The following is a 12,530-nucleotide window of genomic DNA, read 5'->3' as shown; positions in this document are numbered from 1 at the left end:
TATTTAAGAAGAGATTCCCTGTAATAGCAAGCCCAATGAAACCAAAATATGGTATTGAGACTCAAAAAGAAATCATTTGTGCATATTGTATTTTGCATAGTTACTTGTTGGGTGTTGATCTAGATGAGAGAATACCTACAGAGATTGATAAGGAAATCTTAACATTATGCAAGAAGAACAACATTCGAGTAAGGATAATAATAAAGATGTTATGAAAGGATAGTTACTTATAAATTCAAATGCAGCTATTATGCGGTCAGAATACAGAGAATGAATTAATCTTATTGGACTTGAATTTTTCTTCATGAAGTCTCGTGCTATTTGGATTTATTATTGTTTCATTGTAATTTAATTTGTGAAATTAAGTATCTTAAACTTATTGTTACTTTCTCTAGTATTTTTCATAAGTGTGGCATAGTTATTCACTCTTATTATTATGTAGTTCAACATGCTAAGAAAACCAATTCCCTCAAGAGAAAATGCAAATGCAATTGATTGAAATGGTCAATATAATTGGACATATCATATGGATGAATCTATAGTTGATGCATACATGCATCAACACATACTTGAAATAGGGTTGTGGAACTTTTACTACACATGCATTGGATACTATTGTGAAGGAGTTGAAGGAGAAATTTCCAAACCCAAAATCAAATGAAAACATAAAAATAATTTTAATTGATACTATGATATTTTCAAAAATGGGATGAGTGCTCTTGCTTGGGATCCAATGGCAGAAATGTGGATTGCTGAACTTGAACTATGGCAAAAATTAATTGAGGTTAGCATGACTGTGAAGAGTAATTTTTTAATAAATTACTTTAGTATTATGTAAAAGGCATTTTTTTTAAATTATCATAATTCTTAAAATTATAATAAGTGAATAATTTTATTGGTATTTTTGAGAAAGAGTGATTAAGAGATTCACATACATACCTAATGACCTCTATATAGGGTTTGGTATAGATTTCCATTAGGATTAAGAGATCATGTCTAATTAGGACTTGGAGTCAACACTATCTAGGAGTCCTATGAATGTTGGGACTGTCGCTGTGGCGATAATATTAGAATCCTTATTCTTTTAGGTGATCTGAGTATCTAAGGATATGCTAGGTGAGTATCACCTATTCGAGTGTCTAGGGTGAATGTCCGAGTGACACATAGCAGCTCGAACCCGAATTGGACATCATTACTCATTACTCGATTATTTGTTGCTAGCCTTGGGGTACTATTTTAGTGGTTATAGTCTCATTAGTCCCCCTGTGAGTGTTCGAATATTTTAGGCACGGTTGCTACCTGCTTGAGCTTGTCCCTCTGAGTAAGCATATGAGGGTTTTGTCACATGGCACTCTTTGATTAGTGAGAGGTGAAGAGTTTGAATTGAACTATCACTTGGAAATTCGTGCCTTAATCATGTTGGCATGGTGTTCCATGCATAGCGGTTAGTGTTTCAAAAGCATATGTTTTGATTACTCTCCCTATATAAGTGCAGGGACTAATTCTTTTACTCATTTTGCATCCTCTGCATTCCCCTACTTCCTTTTTTCTTCCCTGTTACTCTTTCTAGCTGGTAACGCTTTCTGCAAAGTTCCTAGATTTTTCCACCAGTCACTGTATAACATTCCTTTTTCCTACATTTTAAGGTAAAACTTGTTTTTGTTTGTGATTTATCCTATCTACCATTTGCTTTTCATATTTCAAAATGATTTCTAAAATCTCACTTATTGAGAGAAATAACCGTTCACAAGATACCTTTGAGATAAACTCCTCCATTGACCTAATGAGTCCTCATGAAGTATTAATGCCTGAAGGGAAGTGCCCCTAACAGTGGCTAAAGTGTTTAGAGCACAGACAACAATGGTGGCTTGTGAAGGCTAAGGCAACTAGTATTCTTGTCTCTGAAGGAGTAATTATGCCAGTGTGCTATAGTCGGTGGGGAAGTAGGGTTATTTAAGGCACTTTTGGGGTAGGTAGCTTATCATGTAAACTTTCAAAGGAAGCAATTCACAATATTTTGGGCAAATATAATCTGCCTTCTCATATGGTTGCCTATCGACCGAGAAAGCACATTGAGGTGAATGACATCCTGTCCTGAGACAATTCAATACTAATATATGAGAAATATTTAAAGGCGAGTGTGAGGTTTCTACTAGATCTCTTTTTTTATGGAAGTCCTCCAATTTTATAACGTTGCCCTCTCGTAGCTACATCCCAATAGTTGGAGAATTTGGTGGCATTTCTTACATTGTCCAAGAGAAGAACCTTATTGCTACTGCCAAGGTGTTCCATTACTGTCACAAATTCTTTCCCCCAGAAACAAATGATTTTTGTTGCTTCAAGGCAAAGATAGGCTTCACTCTTTTTACCAAGCTCCCTTCATCTTTGAAGAGGTGGAAAGAAAGGTTTTTCATGCTCACACTCGATAAAGATAAAAGTTGAAGCAAACTGACTTGGATGCCAAAACCCAAAAAAACAATAAGATTAAGAAAAAAAAAAAAAAAACTTATCTTACCTTCAATTACCTTACCTTATCTTAACTCCTTATACTCCACCCAAATATATTGTTAACTTCCACTCCTAATAAATTACTTTCTTTTAGTTGACTTCTTATCTCTAAATATTTACCCAATTAATTAAATTATTTTAGACATCCTAATTTAATTAATAAAATAGAATTAATCTAAAAATATTAATTAGATAAATTATCAACAACTTGATATGAGAAAAAAAACAAATAAAAATTTAGAATAAACTAATGATAGCCTATTTCTTAGTTGTATTAATGGCCCATTAAAAAAAAAAGTAAATATATGACTTTTAGTTACATAAAAGAAATAACAAAAAAAATCAAATTAGCTCTTGATTGAATAAGTTCAAAATTAAATTTTTTACTAAATAAAGGCTGAACTTTTTAATTAAGGCTAAATAAGTGCTCATCTAATAAAATATTATTTTTTTAATAATAAAATATTATTTTTTCTAATTTATAAATATTAAAATTATTTATTATTTGTAATTGAAATAAAATTTAAAAAAATAAAAGAAATTGAAGAACATAATAAATAAAAATTATTTAATCTTAAAATTATTTTTTGTAATATTTTATTATTAAAAATAGAAAAAAATAATATTTTAATTTTTTTAATAAAAATTAGGTATATTTAACTTTAATTAAAAAGTTTTAATCTTATTTGATCCAAAATCAAGTTTTGGATTTATTTGATGTGTAAAAGTTTATTTAATCTTTTTTCCAGAGAAAGGATGATGTTTGTTGTACTATTATTTATCAGATAATTTATTTTAATTTCGATAATTTATTATTAAGCCTTTGACTTTCTTATTTATTATTAATATTATTATATAATTACGTTCGTTTCTCAATCTTCAACGAGTGGACGTGCCGGAGTGGTTATCGGGCATGACTAGAAACATGCAGGCTCTGCCCGCGCAGGTTCGAATGCTGCCGATCACGAGATTTTCATTTACTTCCCTATTTTTTCCTTAATTTTCATTTACCTCCTTTTAAAAAATGTTACTAAACCCTATTTAAAGGTTCAACCAACAGATAAATTGAGTCGATTGGTCATTAATACAGTTAGTTGGATTAATATTTCAATCGACAGACTATTAAAAAAATAAATTAATTAAAAATATTAATTAAATACAGAACCTACTAATATGAATAATTAAATTTATTTACTTATTTACGATCAACTTTTAACATTTATAGATTATATTTACATAAATTTTAATAATATTTTTAAATGTTATATAAAAATATTCAATTTTAAATGTTACTATTAAATATGTTTTCCAGCATTTGAGTAATAATATCTATGAAATATATATATATATATATATATATATATATATATATATATATATATATATATTAAAAAGTAAATAAATATATTATTGTGAAAAATTTATTATACATAAATACAAAAATATAACAGTTTACTTATAGAGGTAAAGAAAGAAATTGTTATTTTTAACTTTATTATTATTAAAAGTTAACAAAAATAAATGCATGAGGTGATTCTAATAATGAGTTGTAGCGCAAACGAGAAGACTTTCTTTTTTTTTTTTTAATTAAATTCAATATTTATTATATTATTTTTAAAAAATTATTAAAGAATACAGTAAGAAATTAAATAAAATATATTTATTTTTATAAATTATTTACAAATTTTATTCATATTTTAATTTACAATTTCTAATCATGTATAATATAAAAAAATAGTAAGCTAACTATATATATACTATAAACATAAAATAAAAATAATTTGTTTTGACAAAAAATATTTTTAATATATTTTATTTGTAATAATTCAATTGATATAAAATTTTTTTATAATAAGATAATCATTATGAAATAATATATATATATATATATATATATATATATATATATATATATATATATATATATATTAGAATTAAAAAAATATAATTATTAAATTAGTTCAGTTAATTATAATTTTAAAGTTTTCTCTACTCAAAATTATATGAAAGTATATCTATGTATATGAAATATTCAAGTGTAAAATTTCCATATCGAAAAGAAATAAAATGAGTAAAAGACATATAAGTGAGAAATACGCATAAATTTATTATTTTAAAGTTTTGGGTTACATGTATTATCAAATTCATGAACGCGTTTTTTTACAAAACTTATCAAAAAATAATTCTCACCGAATGCTTTGGACTCTCTGAATTTCTAACACAATTGTTATTTTTGCCATTGAATTTAGCTATGTATCCACTAAGTTTTTTAAGTTGGTATATGTATGTATATTTGGGCACATTACACTATTTTATAATTAAAATAATTTTATAATTGTCCTTAAATTTTTTTTAATTATTTAAAAATAATAAGTAATTGTATAATTATTAATAATATTAAATATATATATGTATTTCTTTGAGGAAATAAAATTCAATTAGGTGCAATTTTAGTTAAAGGGTTAAATTGAATTTTGAAAAGGTAAGGGTAAATTATAATATAGTCCCTAAGGTTTTGTTTTTTAATAAAATAGTCAACTAATTTAAACTTTATATTTAAGAATTAAACTTTATATTTAACAAAATATATTTGTTCTTGAATTTTTCCTATGGATTTGGACTTGGGAAAGCTCTCCGATACTTAAGTCAGTATGGGTATTGAGCATATTATAAAATTGACTAAAGAGAATAACGTACTTGACTATGGAGGCTTGAGCCCTTTATGTATGCATCAAGTAGATTTCTGTTTGGAGTAGAATTTAATATTGAGACAGGATTCCTATTTTAAAGGAAATCCAATTAGAATGGGATTCAGAATTCCTAATGAAGTAAAATACTTATCCTTAGTAGATAATGCTTGCATTGGGTTAGAAGTATATACATTTGGCTATTTTGGGAAGGTATCATATCATTAGTACCCCTCGAGTACGAATACTTAGGTTCATTGTCAAAAGGTATATCAGATAACAGAGCTTTGGCCATGTGATAAAGCATTTTAAGATTTTTGGGCAAACCATCGACTTAAAATTTTGTTGGCGTCCTATTCTTAAAGGTTGTTAGATTATTGCCTTGAAAATATTGTAATTGTAAACTTTCGCCATGTCAAGTGTCTTGTTTGACACCTTAATAGCGGACTTATCCCTTAGGTGATTTATCCATGCCTCTTTGGGCAGAGTTTTATCTTAGATGGTTTTGTCTACATTTTTTGCGTAGACTTATGGACTTATGCCTTAGATGATTTTGTCTATGGCATTAAGGCGGACTTATGCCTTAGATGGCTTATCGACACCTCTTTGGGTGGACTTGTGCCTTAAGTGGCTTTGTCTATGCCATTTGAGTAGACTTGTGCCTTAGGTGGCTTTGTCTGTGACACTTGGGTGGACTTATTCCTTAGGTGGCTTTGTCTATGCTACTTAGGAGGATTTATGCCTTAGATGGCTTTTCGATGCCTCTTTGGGTAAACTTGTGCCGTAGGCGAGGCTTTATCTACTTCACTTGGGTGGACTTGTGACTTAGGTGACTTTTTATATGCCACTTGGGCAGACTTTGTGCCTTAAGTGGCTTTGTCTATATTACTTAGGTGGACTTATACCTTAGATGGCTTGTTGACACTTCATTAAGTGGCTTTGTGCCTTAAGTAGCTTTATCTATGCCACTTAGGTGGACTTATGCCTTAGATGGCTTGTTGATGACTTTTTGGGGACTTTTGCCTTAGGTGGCTTTATCTATGCCACTTGAGCAAACTTTAGATGGCTTGTCGATGTCTCTTTAAGTGGACTTGTGCCTTAGGTGACTTTATTTACACCATTTAGGAGGACTTATACCTTAGATAACTTATTGACACCTTTTTGGGTGGACTTGTATCTTAAATGGCTTGTTAATGCACCTTGAGGTGAACTTATGCTTTGGATGACTTGTTGATGCATTTTAGGCGGACTTACTCCTTAGATGGCTTTGTCTATGCCACTTAGGCAGACTTATACCTTAGATGACTTATTGGCAGACTTATGCCTTAGATGGCTTTATCTATGTCACTTAGGCAGACTTTATGCCTTGGATGATTTGTTGACACCTTTTAGGTGGACTTATGCCTTAGATGGCTTTGCTTAAGCCACTTAGATGAAATTATGCTTTAGATGACTTGTCGACAACTTTTGGGTGGACTTACCCCTTTGTCTATGCCACTTATGTAACAACCCTATATGTATAGCATGATATATTTTACTGTTCCGGTGACCGGTGTCGGTCTGCACAATTAAGGGAATTAGAATCATATCTAAGACACTTTGATAAGCCCTGAATGCAAATAATTAGTGATTACTAAATAGTTAAGTATAAATAAGAAAAACAGAATATAAAAAGTTAAATGAGCCAGGAGTCACAGCGATGTGTGACCTTCCCAGGAAGTGACTGCAAGGTCAGTTTTAACCCAAATTTTGAACCAAAAAATTTGACACCGCGGTCCTAAGGACTATTGCAAATATAGTGGAAAAGAGAAAATCATAGAAAAGAGTTGTTAAACAAGTCAAATAATTAGGTTAGGGATTCGAAAACTACTAAAGCATGTCACACCTTACCCCTCCGTAAGGCATAACATGATTCCGTAGTATACCTAATGAATTATTGATTCCGTCTACCGATAACCTATTAAATATACTACAAGGGATTTAAAACAATTTTCTTATTTTTTGAAAGTGGTGAGCTTTTCTAGCAGGTATTAAAAATATTTAATTGAAGTTTAAAAACTAGTTAAAATTTTTATCCATTTTTATTTTCCGCAAATTTTAGAAAAATTTTGGCAGAGTGCCGGCCGTATTTGAGAAAATTGAAAATTTTACATGTAGAAAACACTTCCAATATAACATTTCATCAAATCACAACCATCATCATAATTCAGATCAGCACAATTTTCTCCAAACTCCACAATTCAATCAAATATTTCACAACTCAAAATTTCAATTTAATTATTTCCAAAAATAGTAATAATTAATTTCATACATATTGCATTAAAGAAAAATTAATTTACATTTATCAGTCCAAAAATTATATCAGAAAATCAAAATAATATTATTACAAAATTTGTACAACTGCTCATGACCAATTTATAAATGTACATACAGTCAATTACATCAAAATAAACATGTACAATCAGGGTATAAAATTATACCCAACAAAAGGTCCAGCAGTAGCTTTGAAATCCTCAACAGCTCACTCTGCTGCTGTACTAGTCTCTCTATCTGCGTGTAACACCCCTACCCGATTTACAGTGTAGCCGAAAAAAATGTGCTACATTCAGTGTTGGAGCACCCTATTCTGTCTTGTCATGTACAATAATAATTCAATTATATTGTATTACATGTAGAAATTTTTTTTTATCCCATTGATGCATGCATTTTAGATCATCATTTAGGTATAATTTTTGCACATAATTTACCCTTGTTCATAGCTATTATTATAGATATTAGCATATATTTAGTCAATTTTATAATTTTCACACTTCTTAGTTTAATTTTTGGAATTTATTTGTTTTGTAGGTTAAATTTGGAGAAATTTGATGTATTTTGATCAGAGTAGCCATTTGGAGGAGATTAGAGTTGAATTGCAAAAATTTTTGAAGTTGAGTAAAAATGGCCGAGAGCGACACAACCTGCAGCACAACTGAGTTAGCTTATGTCGCAAGTTGTGTCGATCGTCAGATATTCAGGCCGAGAGCTACACAACCCGTGACATAACCCGCGACATAACCGATCCAGCTTATGTCATTTTTACTGGAAATGGCTGACGTGGCATTTCTACATTCGCTTTTTACCTCACTTTCTCTGGAACCTTCCCCCTTTTTACCCATTCTAGGGCAGTCCCCTCACCTATATAAAGTCCCCTTTATCATTTTCTTTCCATAGAGAGCAAGGGAAGCATTTTTGGCAAGAAAAGAAAGAGAGAAAGAGGGAGCACGGGTTCCATTTCTGCAGCAGCAGCAGGAGCTCATTTTCTGCACTTTTCTGCAACAGATTCTTCTGCATTTTTCTGGGTTCTTCTATTCCTTAACTTAGATTTCCATTATTTCTTCATTTATACATTTGGGTTTGTATTAAAACTATGATTAGTGAGTAGTTGTTTGAGATTCTAGAGATGGGTTTGTAAATATTGTTTTGAATTGTGGTTTTGAACTGATTTAGCCATTTAAATGAAGATTGTGATATTTTGATTTATTGCTTGTGAGCTTGTTGCCTTGCTTGATGAATGGGCCCTCATTAAGTTAAGCTTTAATCCTTAATAGATGGACTGAAAAGTGAATATTAGAGATAGATAATCTTGCAATAAACTTTGTTTTCTTAGTGTTAGAGATAAGCTAGGAGAATTAAGGGGACTTTCCAAAATCAATTAGAGCATTAATTGGATTTTTGTTAGGTTTGAAATACCGTGAAAACAGGGTTTGATTTAATGAAAACCAACTTTGAAATGCTTGAAAAAGGTTTCAAAGAACTAAGAATTGATTTCCCTCAAAATTGCAATTCTCATGTGTTTGGCTAAATTGGGGATAAACCACATGCAAACAATATTGGACACCCAATCTCTAGAATCACTTTAATTTTTATTGAATTTAGATTTAATTCCTCTCAATTTCATAAATAGAAATTTCAAATTAATTTTTGGTAATCTAGTTTAATTAATTTTAGTTAATTGTTTGATTTAGTTTTAATTCCTCAAATACCAATTTTAATTCCAAATTTTATTTTACATCTTTAATTTTTGTCATTCTAATTAGCTTATACTTTTATTTCCAATTTAAGTACAATTCCCTGTGGGATCGATATCATTTTTTAAAACTATACTACTGTGACCCGTGCACTTGCAGACACACCGTATCAAGTTTTTGGCGCCGTTGTCGGGGAATTGTTTGTTTTTAAGTTGGATTTTAATTGTTTTAAGCTAATTAGAATTTTTATTTTCTTTTATTTTCACTACTGCTCCTTGTGTTTTTCAGGTACTTTTCTTGTTTATGAGACGATCGAAAAGCACAAGTGATACTGAATTGTTGTTCAATCCTGAAATTGAAAAATTCTGCCGAGCCAACAAAAAGGAATACAAGAGAAAAAAGGAAGCAGAAAAAGAAGAACAACAAAGATTTGAGCAAGAGGAGACAATTGAAAATATGGAAAATCAAAATAGAGCTATTGGTGGAAACAATGGAGGAAATGAGCAAAATAGGCAAAATGAAGTGGTTAATCAAAATGATCCTCAAAGAAGATCCATGTTGGATTATGCTTTTCCTAGATGTGCAGATGTGAGAGATAACAGACCTATCATTGGAGCTAATCAATTTGAGTTAAAGACTGGTCTCATTCAAATGGTTCAGAATTCATAATTTGGAGGTAGTCCACTTGAAAATCCTCATTCTCATTTGAAGAAATTTTTGATGATATGTGGCACACAAAGGCAGCCTGGAGTTTCAGATGAAGTTATTCGGCTCACCTTATTTCCATTCTCTCTTCAGGATTCAGCATTAGAGTGGTATGACTCACTTCCACAAGCTACTATAGCTACTTGGGAGCAGCTATCTCAAGCTTTTCTATCTCAGTTTTTCCCACCTGGGAAAACCACTCATTTGCGGAATTTAATGGTAGCTTTTAAACCAAGAGATGATGAAACTTTGTATGAATCTTGGATGAGATTTAAGGAGCTTGAAAGGCAATGTCCTCATCATGAAATACCCAAATGGATGATTGTTCAGAATTTCTACACCAGAGTTACTCCAGCCATAAGAAACACAATTGATTCACAAGCAGGAGGAGATTTCATGAGAATGACAAGTGAAGAATGCTATGATCTATTAGAGAAGATTGCTCATAATACCCATTTGTGGGGAAATCCTAGAGCACTTGAGCCAAAGAAGGCTGGGATTTATGAACTTGACTCAGTTAGCTACATGAATGCAAGATTTGATCAGTTGACTCAGCTTTTTAGTGATTTCTGCACAAAGGCAACAGCCTCAACTCCTACAACTATGCAACAAGTTGCCTTCACAGATGGAACTCAAAGTTGTGGAGTTGATTACTCTTCTTATGGTGATCATTATTTGCAAGAACAAGCTGCTTATACAGGAGGTCATCAACAGAAACCTATGGGAAATGCTTATTCTAATGTGAACAACTCAACATGGAGACCACAAGCAACTTATGCTCAGCAAGGTCAAAGCTCAAATTATCCTCATAACCAGCAGTATGTGCAGCAGAATAGGCCTCAATTTCAGCCTCAATTTCAGCCCACAAAGCAGCCACAACCTGGATATCAAGCAAAAGCACAACAATCCCTTCCACCTCATGAACCGAAACCAACCTTGGAAAGCATGATGGAGAAATTTTTTGTTGAACAAAGCAAGATGAATAGCAAATTGGAGGAAGAAATGCAACACATGAGACAAACTATGGATCAATTACAAGTCCACAACCGCATGTTGGAGACTCAATTGGCTCAACAAGCAAGCTCATCGGGAAGTAACTCCTATGGCAAACTACCTAGCCAACCACAAAACCCTCATGAACAATGTAAGGTTGTAACCTTGAGAAGTGGTAAGAAAGTTGGTCAAGAGAGTGAAAACAAGAGAGAAGAAAAAGAGAGCACAAAAGAAGAAAATTCAGTTGAGAGCAAGAAAAATGAAAAAGAAGAAGAAAGCAAAAGTGAGCAAGATGAAGGAGAGAAACCATACATTCCACCTGAGCCTTACAAGCCCACCCTTCCCTACCCTCAAAGATTCATCAAGCATAAACTAGACAAACAATTTGGCAAATTCCTTGAAGTGCTAAAGAAGTTGTATATCAATGTGCCATTCACTGAGGCACTATCCCAAATGCCAACTTATGCCAAGTTTTTGAAGGAGATTCTTTCCAACAAGAGAAGGCTAGAAGATTATGACACCATCAACTTGGGAGAGCAATGCAGTGCTATAATTCAGAAGAAGTTACCTCCCAAACTCAAAGATCCGGGTGTGTTTTCCATTCCTTGTCATATAGGTGATAATTGTGTGGTAAATGCCTTATGTGACCTTGGAGCTAGTGTCAGCCTAATGCCACTTTCAATATATGAGAAGTTGAATATGGGAGAGTTGAAAACCAGAAATATGTATCTTTCATTGGCTGACCGTTCAATTAAGTATCCAGAAGGCATTCTAGAAAATGTGCCTATCAAGGTTGGGAAATTCTACATTCCGGTGGACTTTGTCATTTTAGATATGGAAGAAGACACAAAAGTTCCTATCTTATTGGGAAGACCCTTTTTGGCAACAGCTGGTGCATTAATTGATGTAAAGGGTGAGAAATTGACACTTAGAGTGGGAGATGATCAAATGATATTCAACATCAATCCAGCCATGAAAAGGAAACATGAAGAAGTTGAGTCTTGTTTGCGGGTAGACATTATTGATGAGATTGTTCAAGAGCATTTCAGAAAAAGCTATCCACAAGACCCACTTGAAAATTGCTTAGTCCATGGTGGGAGCATTGATGATGATAATCACAACATAGCTGCTTTTGCACAACACTTGGAGAGCTCTCCACCACATCCTGAAGCCACAATTTTTCAACTTGAAGAAGTGCAAAATTTGGAAATCAAACCACCATCATTAAAGGTAGAGGATGCCCTAAAGGTAGATCTTAAACCTCTTCCTTCCAACCTCAGGTATGCTTTTCTTGGACCCAATAGAACATATCCTGTTATAATTAATGCATCATTGACTGATATTGAGAATGAAAAATTGTTGAGAGTTTTGAGAGAATATAGAAGAGTTTTGGGTTATGCAATTGATGATATAAAGGGAATTAGTCCAACAGTTTGTATGCATAGGATTTTCCTGGAGCCAAATAGTAAACCTTCCATTGAACACCAAAGAAGATTGAATCCTACAATGAAGGATGTTGTGAAAAAGGAAATCCTAAAATTACTAGCTGCTGGAATTATTTACCCCATTTCTGATAGTGAGTGGGTTAGTCCTGTGCATGTTGTACCAAAAAAAGGTGGGGTGACAG

General features: G+C 32.1%; 1 non-coding gene across 1 annotated transcript; it reads right to left on the bottom strand.

Moving 5' to 3' along the window:
• Positions 1 to 10,112: 10,112 nt before the first annotated feature.
• On the bottom strand, positions 10,113 to 10,218 carry LOC131175174 (small nucleolar RNA R71). Its single transcript, XR_009145336.1, has one exon. It is a non-coding gene; the product is annotated as a small nucleolar RNA R71 (small nucleolar RNA).
• Positions 10,219 to 12,530: the final 2,312 nt, after the last annotated feature.

Source organism: Hevea brasiliensis, chromosome 16, assembly GCF_030052815.1.
Source record: "Hevea brasiliensis isolate MT/VB/25A 57/8 chromosome 16, ASM3005281v1, whole genome shotgun sequence".
Taxonomy (NCBI): Eukaryota; Viridiplantae; Streptophyta; class Magnoliopsida; order Malpighiales; family Euphorbiaceae; genus Hevea; species Hevea brasiliensis.
Note: the sequence above shows the minus strand (reverse complement) of the source record. Positions and strands in the feature narration are given on the sequence as shown.